This window comes from Strix uralensis, chromosome 2 (genome assembly GCF_047716275.1).
Source record: "Strix uralensis isolate ZFMK-TIS-50842 chromosome 2, bStrUra1, whole genome shotgun sequence".
NCBI lineage: Eukaryota > Metazoa > Chordata > Aves > Strigiformes > Strigidae > Strix > Strix uralensis.
In genome coordinates, this window is record NC_133973.1 from 42,812,836 (window position 1) to 42,828,692 (window position 15,857).

General features: G+C 46.1%; 1 protein-coding gene across 7 annotated transcripts in view; it reads right to left on the bottom strand.

The window, feature by feature from the left end:
* SYTL5 (synaptotagmin like 5) overlaps positions 1 to 15,857 on the bottom strand; it is a 160,415-nt gene that overhangs the window by 93,710 nt on the left and 50,848 nt on the right. For 5 of the 7 annotated variants that reach the window (XR_012627509.1, XM_074858553.1, XM_074858552.1 and 2 more), the window contains exon 1: positions 7,835 to 7,933. The exons of 1 other annotated variant lie outside the window; for it this stretch is intronic. The gene's annotated coding sequence lies outside the window, so the exon portion shown is untranslated. Of the gene's footprint in view, positions 1 to 7,834; positions 7,934 to 8,197; positions 8,474 to 15,857 lie in introns of those variants that run through there. One more of the 7 variants, XM_074858547.1, reaches the window with a different exon arrangement.

Below are 15,857 nucleotides of genomic sequence, written 5' to 3' on the forward strand. Positions count from 1 at the left end.
TTTGAGTCTTCATCGAAGACTGAGAACTACCAGCCTTCGGCAGATTTCCACATGTGCAGGGGTGCACATGTCCATGTGTGTGAGGGAATTAACCATTTCAATTTGTGTCTGGAAGGACACTAAAAGGACTCCCCCATCCATTGGGCAAGACAGAATTTTTCATGAGAACAAAGAGCCCAGCTTAAACTGCTTTCAATACACAGATTCAGCTCCTCCAGTAATAGAAACTGATACGGCTCTGCTGAAGGAAAAAGAATTGTCATTATATGGTTCGGTTCAGTTCAGTTTGGCTCTGCTTCCTTCTTAGTTTCCCTCAAACTCAACACTTTGATACAGTGTTTTGTTACAACCGTTAGAGGGAAAAAAAAAAAGGTCTCAGGTAGCCAAGGAGTTGCGATAAAGGAGCACAGTCCCCGAGCACATTAAAGCATACTCTTCCTCTGCTAGAATCACTGGACACCTTTTCAGCCAAAGTCCACCAAGAAGCGTAACTGATAAAATTTCTGTTTGTTTCTAGAGAATCCTGGACTTTTCCAGGACCACACAGCATTTCATTATGACACTGTCACGATCACGACTGCTCAACTCTTTCTACAGATTGTCTCATGCTGATCTGCCATCTACATCTCTTTCTACGATAGGGTTTCAAAACATAGTTGGAGTAGTCAGCCTCTACTACTGAAAAATCATACTATTGCAGTGCAACAAAATCCACAGGCAGAAAGCCAAAATTATGCTGTACTATGCTGCGGATTTATGAATCTACATCCTCAGACTCCAGGAGGTATTAACCAGAGGTACAGCAGTAATAAGTTGGGTGGATCAACACTTTGGGACTCCTTAAATAATAACAGAAAACTTGTAATGTATTAATTGTCAATGCAAAGAATACGGTCACGGTCCCTTAATTTAAGGGTGCAGAAAATTTATAATACAAAAGGAATTGGAATCTGGCTAATTCACAAACATTTGCTTGAATGCTGACTCCGACCAACTGAAAGATTCTCCGTATTTTTAGGGAGCCATGAATTCATCCCATTTTCTTTTCCACTATCCATATTCGCCGGTAAACAAAGAAAATCATACCACAGGGAGTATACTTTAATATCAGAGGTATTTTCCACTGCTATTTTAAGATACTCTTTCAAAAGAGCAAGTTTCTCTCTATCCTATGTAGCTTTTTAAAGAGAACCACAAGCTGCTTAGGTCTATCAGGTCCTTCAAAACTAAACAGAGAAACCCACTGGGAGGCAAAGAGAAATCTTTCTAAACCACAAAACAGACTGTTAATTGTCACTGGCCTCCTGCTTATTCCCTCCTACCCCTTGAGACAGGATATTGCATAATCCTTCTGCTGTTACTCTTTTGCCTAAAAACTGCTATCTGGGTACACGTGCTAGTATTACAGTAGAGGAAAACACCTTATGATCTCATAAAACAATGACAGAATTATTTAACCCCAGGAACCCAAACATAACACCCTGTTAAGACCTCATATATGTATTTTTAGTGCCTTCCTTCCCAAAATGATGTTCAAATATCTGCTTACAATACTGAAAGAAGAATATCTTGCTATGCATTTTACCCTTTATGATTTACAGGTCTTTTGATCTTCCTCCCCAAAACAAAAAAATAAGTGGAAAGACAACAGTGGGGGATCTTACAATGACAGCAAAGCTCAAGAATATTTGCAGTAACAGAAAGAAAGCTTTCAGCCTTCTCTCACGTAATTTATGCACTAATAACTGAGCATTACTTCATCACTGTCCTCAAGCATAACTGTCAGAAGACATTTGCATAGTTATCTAACAAAAAATTCTCTTTGGGAATCAACTTGAGAGAGTCTTCTATGTATAGGAACATATATGGATTCATTCTTCTTGAATAAAGCTACAGCTTCCATACTATACAGACTAACATCGAACTTCCGAGTGTCTGTCATCGTCTTCACCCATGTCATGTTTGCGCTCTCTTCCCTCTGAAGTCCAAGGGATACGATTTAGCCACCTGGGGCATGCAGTAGACCCCCAGCGTGTTCTCTGCTCTCCATCACAGCATCTTCACCTGACGCAGTGAGACAACAGGAGGGACAGAGCACTCGGAAGCCAAAACGGGAAAACCACTCTGTCGTTTTGCCTCTGGCTTCAGCTTGCACTTACGCAAGTGAAAAGTATCTCCCCTGTAAAACCAGTGACAACAGCAAGACAAGCAGCTCTGCTCCATTTAGCGATCCCTGCCTTGTTTCCAATTATTCTGTCATTTGAATTCCCCGTTAAAAAAGTCACATCCCCGGCTATGTGAGGCTGCCACATGGTGACATGTTATTCTGTCCCTCTTGTCCTTCCTCTGCTCCTCAAATGTCACAATGAAAAACTTCAATCTCGTCTCATTCCCTCACCATTAACAAGAGCCAGAAGGTCAAAAGGAGGGTTTTTAAGAATGTCAAAAATAAAGGCAGTTTCAAAAAAGCCCAAGTTTACACCTCAGGTGCCGTCTACTTCCAAGCAGAATCATAAGGATTGTATCCAGTCAGAAGGCAAGAGTACCAAATGAAACCTGGATTACTTCTAGCTTTTGAGCACAGTGCAATCAAAAAAACCACACACTACACACAGTACTTACAAGAAACTATTCCACTATAAACAGCTTGTGCAATTCCAACTTCTCTCTTTTTTGTTAATTCACGGCCATTGGAGATGGTCAATTAAAACCACCTACAATCTCACTGGAAGCTGAAGGATGTGGACAATGAACACAAATCCTTTAGAACATTTCTTTTCCCTTGCTTTCCTCAAAACCCAACTTTACTCTGAAAAATGACTACACTAGAAACACCTGTAGCAATCACCAGCATTATCCTCACTAACTAGTGAGAAGGCTTCTGCAGCTAGTAATGGTTCATGTCTTCCATCAAGCCTAAAGCCTAACACCTAATTGCTTTTACTTCCAAACACAGTCTTAATCATATTTGGCAACATGGTGTGCCAAGCTAACGTTAAAACATTTGCACAAAATTAATCATTTCAATTCTGATATAAACAATATTACATTAATTAAACACTTAACTGAGAACGTCCACTTTCAAAACTCCCGTCGCCCAAATCATTCCGACATGTTTCTGCTCCCTTCCACAATAGCAATGAAATGTCATCAGCAAGGTCATGGTTCAAAGTGATTTCAGGGCTGACTGCAAATTAATGCCACATCACAGATTGTGTCTTTAAAAAAAAAAAAAAATATCTTAAGTTTTGATCAAGAGGGACTCGTACCTTAGCATGGGATGACACTGTTTAAACAATTCCCTTAAAGATTCTCCCAGTCATAACCAAAACAAACCCCTGCCTAAAGACGTCCAGGAAAAACAGGAAACCCAAAGGAATATTATTTCTAGTGTGAAATGCTGACAGCCCAAATACTGGGAGAATGCGCAGTTACATTCACCCAAATGGCCTCCGTTCAGGTTCTGCACTTAGAAAAGCCAAAGCCAGACAAACGTACACTAATGAAAGCACAGCGTTTACAAAGGTACCAGCAGCACCATGGCGTGCAGAATTCCTCCTACCCTGGTCTTTCAGGGCACTCCTTACTCACCCCAGCACCAGCCAGATGACACTTGTGTTTGCACACGTTACTCATACTTCCCCACCCTTCTTTGCTGCCATCATCACTTCACAGCAGAAACAGAAAAGACCAAGGAGGTATAGCCTTCTCCCTTATTAGTTTTCTGTCTTACCTAACAAATCATTATTCTCCAGTGCATCAATGATTTTTCTTCTCCTGACTGCATCCTACTTACCCATACTGCTCTAACAGCAAGGGTTTCAAAACCAGACAGGATTAAAAACTGTCCCATTAAAAACCTAGCTATGTCTTCATTATTTTTTCCCCTCTAAAACTTAACACTGGTAATAACAATGGAGAGGGCTCTAATCTAGATACAGATGCCAACAGTTAACGGACACTTTTACTACTATATTGTCTTCATCTACTTTAGTCTACTATATATTTTATCCAGAGACCAAAGGGATAGAAGTACTCCTGAAGAGAAGTATATACCTGTACTCTAACTCCAGAGCATGACAAAAGTCAAAGAAGCTGTTTTATAGTTGGCAACCGTGAAAAATTGGACAGAAACACAGCTAGTGTAGAAAAAGCTGTGAGAAAAAGTGCCTTCTGCAATGCAATGTATCGCTGCAGGCAGCTGTATTGCAATTTTTGACCGTTAATCTCCAATGTAAAACCCAAATATGCTTTGACACAAATACGGGGTTCGAGAATACTCGCTTTCATCGTATTCCAGTCTGCTGGATTACTTTACACAATATGAAGATTCCCCATTCCCAGCACAAATCTCACCTTCTCACCTGTCCACGTCAACACACTCGATAATGCAATTAGTACTATTGCTACACTAATGCCTACAGTGAATGAATGCTAATTCCTACATCAGATCTTTATTTAACTGAATGGATGACTCCTGCTTCTCTTAGCCTTCTGAAGTCACAGTGCATATAAACACCTGGCAGCCTTGGCATCATTAGCCTATTTATTATCTTTAGCAGGTTTAATATTGTGAGAACGGGAATTCAGTTCCTCGTTTCCTCCATTTTTCTCTTCCCCAACCCACCATGCACTAGGGATTTTGTGCCAAGATTCAGGAAAAGGAATGAGGTTTCACAAGGAATATTAAGTACATCTCTTCCTAAGTCTGACCTTCTCTAGAGTTCTGCAATGGCCCCAGAAATAAGGAGACAAGCTCAGATTCAACTCACACAGTTGCTCAAAAAGCCATCAACTGTGCCATGTACTAACTGCAAATGAAAAAGAAAATCTCCAAATGACAAATGGCTTGCTTTCAAACAGTGCCTTCTCCCAGAAGTCTGTCTAATAGCAGAATCCTTGGAAACAGTGTTCCCATGGCCATGAGTGTTTGCTTCCATGGTATTCAGATAATACCTTGCAACTTCTGTACCATACATCTAAAAAAACATCTCCTTGAAGCTCCACTCTCCTCTTCAACCCTTGGAAATGCGCTGGTGCTGTACACAATTCCTGCATTGGCCCCATCCCTCTAATACATTATAGAAAAACTTTGACACATTCATGCTGCAAACATGTTTTCCTCCTATCTGCTGATACACTGCTACTTTCACAGTTTGCGAGGCTGTACAGGTAAAAACGTAGTTGTCTAATCCTAAAGTTACCACAGTACTGATGGAGAGAGACTAGTAAATTCAGCTGCATTCCGATCACAAGTTATCCCCACACAAAATGCAATCACTCCTAGCAGCATTCTCCCTCACACAAAATCACTGTGGGGAAAGGCAATTTCTCACCAAACAAAAAGCTGACAAATTCACCTGGAACCAAGAGAGAGAGCAACTGAAAAGAGAACTTACTTATCAACAATGAGGGATGCCCCAGAGAATTTAAATGTTCCAGAGATGCACTGAAGTGAAGAGGCAGTGCAACTCTCTTAAAAATAAATAAATAAAATGCTCATTTAAGGAGATTCCTGTTAATACTCATTTGTGGAATACAGTACAAACCACAATGGAATTTTGGGTCATTTCTGATATCCAATTTTGTTTCTAAGCAATACAAAAAGCATACCCAGAGAAAAGTTACAGTGAAAACAAAATGGTACAGATTAATTGAATTAGGAAGAAATTTCAGTGCAGGCTGAGGTAAAGACAAAAAAAACCCAAGCAAATTCAGTTCCTGAGCGATTGATTCTGCTCTCAAGCTGTGCCACAGCATATGGAAAGCCACACAGAACGGGGCCACTCAGTCACATCCAGGACAGACCAAGATACAAGCTTAAAAAGACCTTTACAATAGAGCCAGACTGTTTGGAACAGGAAGAAGGCAGAAGGCTTCCTTAGCATATATGGCATGTATATGTTCATTGGTATACACTGTATGTATATGTTGATATGGTCTTTCTATAGAGATAGATAAGGAAAGCTACTCTAAATATCCAAAAAGAAATACTCACGTATCAGCTTCCTGCGCCTACCACAAACATACCTCCTACCTACCGCCCTTGTTCTCAAACCCACGCTGCTCTTTAAGGTCGAACCTTTCAGCCGTTCTTACCTATTCGGCTTTCCTAAGTTTCCAGGCTCTGGGACAACACGTCAGCACGCTCATCCCTGGCAGAAAGGAAGTTTGGGTCGAAGGCAGAGTAAATTCAGTAGGCAAGGCAATAGCAATAGAGCACCGGGAAACAAAGCGCTCGGTCACAGAGCAATCCTGCGCTGCAGCTGGCTTCAGCCATCGCTTTATCAAACAGATTCCCTGGCTCCCTCCCCACCCTGCAGCACCAAAGGTCTCACTCACAGACAGCAGTTAATCATCAGATACGAAACTTGTCTCTCTTGGTAAGGAGATTTAGACGAGACAACATTATGTAATAACATGTTTTGTAGATAGGCAAACAACTCCATGACTGCAACATCACACTGAAAATCATTTAGTAAGATCCTTCATAGCTACTGTTATTCCACTCTAAAAAAATACAGCTACAACCCACAATTCATACGGCATTTTGGTTAAATAAGCATTTCTCCATCCCAAAAGAACTTCAACTACCATGAAATCTATAAAAGTCAAAACATGCTAATAGGTATTTCTTAACCGTAAACACAGTGCTGAAGACAGCTTAGAAACATGAACATGTTAAATCACTTCAAAGGTCTGAACACACCAATTTTCTCTGGAAAGCATACCCACGCGCCCCCAGCCTTACAAACCACATTCCTCAAACCGGACTCAGATCTACATACAGCAACTCTCATTGCAACTCTCACCTTCCAGATCTTCACTGTAATTGCTTAGATGCAAAACAGAAGCACAGACACCGCTGGATCTAACGGCATTTAGGGAAGAAGAACAGAACATATATGAAGAAAACAACCTATGTGGAGAGTGTGCTCTCAGAGATGGCACAGCTTTCCTGAGTATATGCATAATAGAGGCAATAAGGGTTCATTATGATCACCTGTTCCAGCCTCTCCTACGTAGAGCCCATAAGATTTCCCTCCCCATATAAGTCCTGTTAGAAACAGAAAAAACATTCTTGGCTTAAAATTTTTTAATGATGAAAAAGCTTTATGAACTTGTTAGTCTAATGACTGATGCTATTTTTAAAAAATGCACCCTCTGCCTAGTCTCAGGATGTCCAACTTCAAATTTCCAACACTGGATCTTGTTAAATCTTTTCTCTCTTGGGTAAATATGCTGTTCCTCACCTTGACATTTCTAGGCAAGGATCCAACCACTTCTTTTGTCCTTTTGGAGCCACTCAAGACAACATATGCTCTGAGCGGTTTTACAGCCCGGGCCTTTTCAATGTTTTTTATACTGCAGTGGGCTGCACCTTGCACACAGATCTTTCACCTGAAGTGCACACAGCAAAACAGTAACACTTGTGCACCTCACAGGTAATATTCCCACCTCCTCCTCTATCTTCTCACATTCATGTAAAGGGCTACTCCCTGGCTGACTGCTTGTCAACCCTCCCAAGCCTTTCCAAAAATCACTAACCCTGGGGCACAGAATCCCCTCACTCGCCACTCCTTGTGGTACGACTCCACACCGGGTATGCTGAAGTGCATATGGGCTAGCTGCGCTCGGGAACTATGAAGTGACCCCACTGCTTTTACAGAAGTGGTGCTCAGCCTCCACCATTTACTCCTTTCTTTGTACGGTCCTATAATAAAATGGAAGTATAAGAAGTAGACTATGTTTTCCAAAGCAAAATCCTGGAGGAAAACTCTAGCTAGCACACAGCTGAGAGCCGATCTTCACCTGAGCACACAGAGCCACTCACCTGCTCGGTGACGAAGAGGACAACGCAGCGCCCGTTCCTTATCAGCCCTTTCTGCCGAACGATAGCCACAAACCGCGTCACTGACGGGCAAGAACCGCCACCTTCAATTTGCATAGTAGCGTACGCTATAAAGCATTAAAAAATAAAACTCAACCAAACACACAACCACCTCCCGGCCACAAGCACCCGCTCTCCGGAGGCGGGGGGGGTGCGGAGCCGGGACCGCGCCGCAAGCTCCCCCCTCCTCCGCTCCCTCGACTCCTTCTCACAGGTGCAGAAAAACAAAACAAACAAGCCCCCCCCCCCCGCCCCCCCCCAAACCAAACCACAAACCCCAGCTGCTATTAGGAAAGAGGGACTTACCAGGAACCTCGCCAGGAGAAGAAGAATGCGCACAAGCAGCAGCATCCCCGCCGCGGCGCTGGCTGAGGGCTGCGGCCGTCAACTCCGCAGCTCGGCGCAGCCGGGAGGTGAAGTCCCGCTCCCGCCGCCGCGGGGCTCCGCTGCGGGCTCAGCGCGGAGCGCACACGCCGCCCCCAGCGCGCACGGACCCACGGACACACGCGCGGACCCACACACAGAGTCACGCACGGGCGGGCTGGCCCTGACGCCCGCAGGGGCCGCCCTGCGGCAGCCGGCCTCGCCCCTTCCCCGCCCGCAGCCCCGCTCGGGGAGGGCCGGAGCCGCCCGCCCGTGGTTCACCGCCCGGCCGTCCCCGCCGGGGGAGCCGCCTCCACCGCCCCGCGGGCGCCCCCCCGTACCTCTCCGCCGCTGCCGGGCAAGCCCCGCCGCCCCGCAGCGCCTCTCGCCGGCGGGGAGCGGCCGGCCGGGGGCCGGGGACCGGGGACGCGGCGCGGGAGCCGGCGCCGCCGGGGCCGTCCCGCGCTGCGGGGAGCGGAGCGGCGGGGTCGGGCGGGGCGGGGGCGCCTCCGCAGCCTCCCTTCTCCCTTCTCCTCCCGCTCCCCTCCCGCCCCCCCCCGCCCCCCGCCAGCGCAGGCTGCCCCCCCGGAGGCGGTCGGCGAAGGGGGCACGTCCCGCCGGCGGGAGTTGCGCTTCCCGCTACCGTCATCCCCACGTTTTCGGCGGTGGTTTAGTAGCGCGGAGCCAGCAGCCCAGGAGGCGAGTCACTGATCTCCCGGAATGGGCTTGGAAGGGGGGGGGAAAGGTGTTTACAGTCTTAACGGTTTGTCAACCCTTAGGAAACAGGAGCTGTCTCTGTTCGGCGCCCTGGGTGAGAGCAGCGTCCAAAAGGTAAAACAGTATTTAGGTGTATAATAAAAGGCTCTTGCCGTAGCTGGCCTCCCTACAGCTATACATAATAATTCTTAAGCTTTATGACCGCCACTTTTAATGGTTCAAGTGAGTTAGATTTATCGAACAGCTACAAGTATTACAAAATACTCCAAATTTCAAAACTAAACAAGCAAAACAGCATCTTGATTCATTCACCCTCACAGGCATCCTCTGGCACCTGAAGAGCTCACCTAGCAGGCATCTAAGAAACATAATAAAACGAATTTAGCACTCAGGTATATTCCTTAACATGGTAAAATACAGTTTTGAAACTGGTGCAGTAAACAGAGGTAGGCCACATGACCATACTTCAGAGCTTTTCTTTGTCACAGCTGCAACTGAATTGAAAATTGATCTGATCTGATCACTTCCAAAAAATGACGATGCATGCAACCAAAATCTCCTGCTCAGCTTTCACATGTAAAGTTTTAGCATAAACAATGCAGTTTACGCACAATAGCAACGTAATGTTACTGGTAACCTTCAAATTCCTAGCGTTGCACTTTTAATGAACTTAATAAGCTTCTATTATTCCAAATGATGCGTATGTTGGCAAGTTTATACTCAGGAGGTACAACGTTTACTTGTAAATAAGAAATACAACCCCTTTGAAGGCTAATTTGAGTTTGCTGCCTGTTATACCCACAACACCGTTCTTTGACTTGTTCGGAAAAAGCTGTTGAAGGGACCCGCTCTAAATTAAATGCTCGGGTACATCGTTTGTCTGTAATTATCAGAGTAACACATTGGTCTCTGTAACAGTGTGAATCACCATATAAAAGATACACAGGTGAATATATTCGGTCATGCATGACAAGTATTAAAGCAACAGCTTCAGATCTATGGGTTTTTTACAGCTTCATCTTACAAACGTTGTTTAGGGGGCTGGTGAAAGGAAGGGCTAATACGCGTCCGCACGGCAGCCGGAGAGCTCAGATACAGCGTTACCAACCGGGGTACCCGAGTACAAGGAGAATTTCTGAGAACCATCACAGACCTTTTGTATTCCTGTTGGGATAGAAAGCAGCCGCTCTTAGAGACTGGAGGCCCCGTAATATTTTCCTAGCGCTGCCCCATACCAACCCATATTTATTAAGTGCTCTTTGTCACCCATAACAGACCACGTGAACCGAGGGCTTTATAAATCAGGATTACAGAAATCTGTGGCCTGTTTAGAACCAAGGGAAAGGATTCTTGCTACTATTTGTCTTTGGCGACTTCAATCTCCATCAGAAACACTTGCATCACTGTAAAGAATCACCTCACTATAAAGAACTACCCCACTATGGTCCCAGGCTGCAGCTTTATTAGGAATGACTCACAGGACTCAGGCCCTTTTACTGAGTGCTATGGCAACTCTCCTGTCCTCCGGGACAGTGGTTTTCCAGTCGGTTTGCTTCTCTGGGTACGGAACTGCTAACTCCACGCACCAGAAATCGAGGCACTTCAACATTTCCTGATATCCTGGTTCACACAGCCACAACATCTTCCAAATGTGAAGAACTTGCACAAATTACACAGAGTTCAGTTCAAGAACGCTAACGAACAAAACCTAGATTGCTTTCATTTCAGGTAGCATTATGGAGTGCTCTGCAAGCTTTTCTTTCTCCTCACCTTAATCTAATCTACCAGTAACTATCAGAAAACTAGGCTATTGAGGCAATTTGCTAAACCAAAAGGTTTTGAGTAAGAAATCGTGTGGCATGAAACAGAAAAGAGATTCTTTCATGAACACCCATAGTTGTTAACAGCAAGAGCTGCTGTGGGATAACGACCTTTCACTCCTAAATAGCACAGGTGCTAGGAGAGGAATTTGAGCACAAAATTTTAAAAGAAAGCCTTGTCAAGGAAGCTGAGATATGCAAGTTCTCATCATCCTTGTTATTTTCCAAATAACTCCCTGGGTTATTTTCCAAAAATATAATTGTGGCCATAATGAAGAAAGACAAGTGTGCCTGTTACTAACTCTCATTGCTCAAGGTTTTGAGCTGTCACTTGGTGGAGGTCTTCATAAAAAAACAGACTTCGGCAATGCCTTCATCGATTGGAAAGTTACGGAACCTACTGCAATACATATATTTTCCAGTGGTTTGAGATCTTTTATGTTCTGCATTTTAAATTAAGGACTTTCTGGCATTTCTGTAAAAAGGCTCCCTGTTCAAATTTTAATGTGGCTTGTAAGACTGATGTGCTTCTCTCCACCATCCCTGAAAAGGGGGGAAGAGTCAGATTTATGTTTTGAAAATTGCGTGTTTTGGTGCAGTAAAGAATAAGAAGGCAAACCAACATTGCAAGAAGAAATACACCAACTGCTGCAGAAGCAATAGCACCACTACGTTTCTTTAAACCATTCCTCAGCTCGTTCAGCGTTCCTTCTTGAAAGGAGGCAGATTTACTAAATCCATGTTATCATGCCTGCTGTTTTAATTGCATTAAAACAGTTAATTTCATCTGAGAGTGTTCCTTCAGAATTTCTGCTTGATGAGCATGTGACATATGGGGTTTGTACAAATTCGACATAACCCTGTCAACTGTTTTTTTCAGTGTGCGTCAGAAACGTTCATGAGATCAGTGCAACCAAGCAGCTGCAGGATCGGGACCCACCTGCTTTTCTTAGGACTTGGATTTTGTGTTTATAACAATAGTATTGGGCTGCAAGTCAGAGGTTTTTGTCCCTGAGCTTACTTGACACACCATGTTTATTTATTTATGCAACAGGAAGAGGTTTTCTTCTTGCAAAGCCAAGAAACGTACCTCTGAGAGAAAAGCAGTGTTTTTCAAGCTTGAAATCAGTTGATTACCTATATATAAAATCTGTGAGGTTCATCAAGAAGATAGCTCCTGTCACCTAAATGTTAGTGATCATCTAACTAACTGTCAGTTGACAAGATCTAGGACTTTTTAGAAGATGCAGAGGGAAAAAGCAAAAACACCCCTACAATGCCACACAACAGAGAGTGAGCAGAAACAGGCTCCTCCTAGCTCAAGAATTATTGTTTCTCACACTTAACCTCAACAGTTTTGCTGAAGCTGTGAAGAGTTATGGCATTTCTCCCAAAAAAGCCTCCCTAAACCTCCACAAAATGACTACAGTTACTTTGGCTGAAAATGCACACACAGGACCCTTAGAGCCTGTCAATAACATGTGACTTGCAAAAACTTCTAGGGTTTCAGGCAAAACTCTTCCTTCTCCTCTGTTTGCTGTCCCTGAACTACTCTAGGGTCAAGATATTTTACCAATGTCTTTGCATCATCTTGACTGCCTGGACCATTTTGATATAAGCCAACCAGAAAATTAGTCTGTAAAACCACAAGGTTCATTTGTAGCCTTATGAGGTAATTTTTGCTAAAAGCTGTCATCTTGAATGAGGGGGTTTTTTCAACGTGCTTTAGGTGACTTACAAACACAGCCTAACTGTGTTGCCACCAACACTATAGAAAGAGAATACTTCCTACAGGCACTTTTCTATGCAGACATCCAGTTTTCTCTCCGTAGAAGGCACGTTTTCCAAAGTCAGCTCTGCTGCTTGGAGTCCTTACGGCACAATCACGTCTCTTCGCTGGCTATCCCTCTCTTAGCACACAAAGACAACTGCGAATTCCTCTATTTCCAGTTCAGAGAAGCCCTTTAGTCCAAAAAATTAGTTTCTTTTCATGCTTTTCTGTGGTATGTTGGACAGTACTCTGGACAATGTTTTTTATTGTTTCAGCCAGAAAGGTGAAAAAGGATGACCAATGTCTCTTCCCTTTTGGTTGGAATAAATGTTCATTGCCTTAAACCAGGGCTGTGACAGAGAAGAATCATTAAGATTTCTTGCTACCTAACACCAGCTCCTAGTACAGGTATAGATAGACAAACATTATATAAAAAAATGATTAAAAAAAACCCCCTTTCAACATCTGAGGAAAATGAGCTCATGTTTGCTTAAAAGGCTACGTTTGTCTAACATTTTGCAGCCACGGAAAGGTGAAACCTACTATTTACTACCTTCTTCTCAGTTCTTCAAAGATGCTCTCCCTTGCTCTGCTGCCTGTCTGACCTCTTAGCAAGCCAGTGCAGAAAACTGGCAGGAGGTTACTCAGTTTTTGTTGCTGCTGATGTAGAGAGCCACATCCCCAGGGTGAGGAGTCAGTGGAGGACCGGAGCCTCTGCCAGGGAAGGCAGGGCTGTGCTGCTGTGGAGGAGGGAAATTGAGGGGAGAGGGGCTGGAGCACTCCATACGCTGGCACTGAGCCTTCACATCAGCACAGCCGTCCTGTGGTGTTTGCTCCACCTTAAAAGTAATGGGTGTTTGGGTTTGGTTTTTCCCAAATAACAAGAAAAAGGTAAGATCACCAAAATGTAAATGCATCCATGCAACATTCTTGCCAGTTTTTAATTCAACACCTGGTGGTATGTGTTTTATATCAGCGGCGTTAAGAACAATGTCAGGAATGCATCCCAGTCCTATAATGGTTATTTTCACGTCAGGAAAGAAAAGAATAACTTAAAAGGTAAGTGCTCTGCTCACGGTAAAGAACCACACGTTTTATTTAACTTTCATTCAGTTAAGGTCTTGCCTTCAAGAAAAGGGTAGCAGTGTGCCTGCTTTTAGCAGCTGATACTGCAGCCTGTCTAAATTACAAAATACTGAGATGAAGCATTTTTTATGCATAGTACACAGTACCAACGCTCACAGACTCAGTGTTTTTAAACAAGTCCTTTTTAAAACAGTTCTTATTTTTACTGAAATGTTTATACATCATAAAAGCTGTTGTCTTCAAACATGCATGTGGTAGGAGTTTTTGGACACAAGCTCTCATCATTTATCATCTTACAGCAGCATTATGATGACTGCTTGAATAACACTTAAAACCCATCATATTCCAGGCATTTTCAGATATTTAATGTCATTTCACAGAAGCAAAGGAAGAGTTAGAAATATGTGACCAGGCAGCCTTGGTACACTCTGATGTTAACCCAATGAGCTGACTGAAGGTCATTTCCTTTAACACACATGACCATTTTCAGAAATCTCAACAAATAAAACAGCTGCCTCAGAACTCATTCAAATTTGTGAGCCTACACAGTCATATGAAGAGCCTCACTAACACTTTATTTATTTCTGGTTCTTGGACTTTGACGAGAAAACCTGGCCACCTGCGTGTGGCCAAACGTCCTGATCCAAGCCGAGGAGTGCACGTAACTCGGCCTAATTACTACTAAATAATAATGAGGAGAGCCCCTCAGTGCCCCGCCCCCCCCCCCCCCGCACCCCCCAGCACCCCCGTTGGGGTCACAATGCCCCGCTGTGTTGACCCGGCGCTGCCCCGGCAACGGCCCCAGTGCTGCAGCGACAGTGTGCCTGCAGCACAGAGTCGTAGTGGGGTCTCGCCGAGCATCATTGCAGAGCGCTAAGACCCCCTCGACAGCCTTTCTCGGGCCATTGGAGCCCCGCAGTCTCTATCACCTGAGGCTTCTGGTGTCCTCGGTGGGATGGGCCAGCTGAACTGCTGCCGTGGCTCCAGGTGAGCTCCCCCCACGGCTCGGGGACAAGCCGGCACAGCCGGGCGCCGCAGCAGCCGCCTTGCTCATGCCCGACACCGTCTGCTCTGCAGGGAAGACCCTGACCCCGTGCAGCCCTGCGGGCCTGTCCCGGGGTCACCCGAGCCGCTGCTGCGCCAGCGCGTGAGGGTGACCCAGGGCCGCGTGACGAGGGAAAGGGACCTCCTCCTCTCCAGGGACACCCTGGTCATCGCCAAGTCCAAGTAAGACTCGCAGAGCCCCGCTGCCTTTCCTGCCAAGCCCCGGCCCCGGCACCAGGCCAGGGACACCCAAGGAGCAGCCCCAGGCCCCCGGCACCCTGGTGCTGGAGGCACCCACGGCCATGCCCCTGGCAGGTGGGTGGTAGAGGGGAGCCACTGGGCTCGGCCACCTCCAGATCACTCCCTGCTGCTCCTCTCTGCAGACCTGGCAGTGCCCCGCGCCCGCAGCTCTGCCTGGCCCTGGGCCAGCTGCAGGTGCTGAGCACCAGCATGGGGGCGGCCGGTGATGGCCCCGAGGAGGAGGAAGGCAAGACCACCAGCTCCCTTGTCCTCGTCTGGCCCCGCGGCTCCTGCGTCGTGACCTTCCGGTGAGTCTCGGTGCCACATCCCACAGCAGGACGGGGCAGCGCCTCTGTCCTGCCCCACGGGGCTTCCTCCTGCCTCTGTGGCCGTCCCCACGGAGCAGGGCTGTGCCGGCGCCCGCCTCTGCCCGCAGGCTGGGGAGCAGCGGGCACTCAGGCTGCTTCTCCTCTCTTTCTGCAGCTCCCGGGCGCAGAAGGAGCTCTGGGTCGGCGCACTCCGAGGGTAAGCCCGGCCTGGCAGTTCGGCCTCGGAGGCCCATGCTCACATCACGGGGGATGCTCCAGGCTGGCGAGAGGTGCCCCCGTGGCTGCAGGCAGCTCTTGAGCAGGCAGAGCTGGCCGAGCTGCTTTGCCCGCCTGTGTCCAGCCAACACCTGCCCAGCCCCGGCCCCACCACTGCCGCTGCTCTCCGCTCGACTGCCACGTGGCACCCGGCTGCTTCGAGGCAGCTTGGAAGTGCTCCCTGCGCTGGCAGGAGAGGGAAAACGCAGCTTGGGTCTCACACAGCTCTTTCTCTGCCCCTTTCCCATACACAGGACACCAGAAGGAGTGGAGGGAGCCCGGGTCACCCAGCTGCCCTCCATCAAGCCCCTGATCAAGGAGCTCAGCCGCTGCAATGCAGT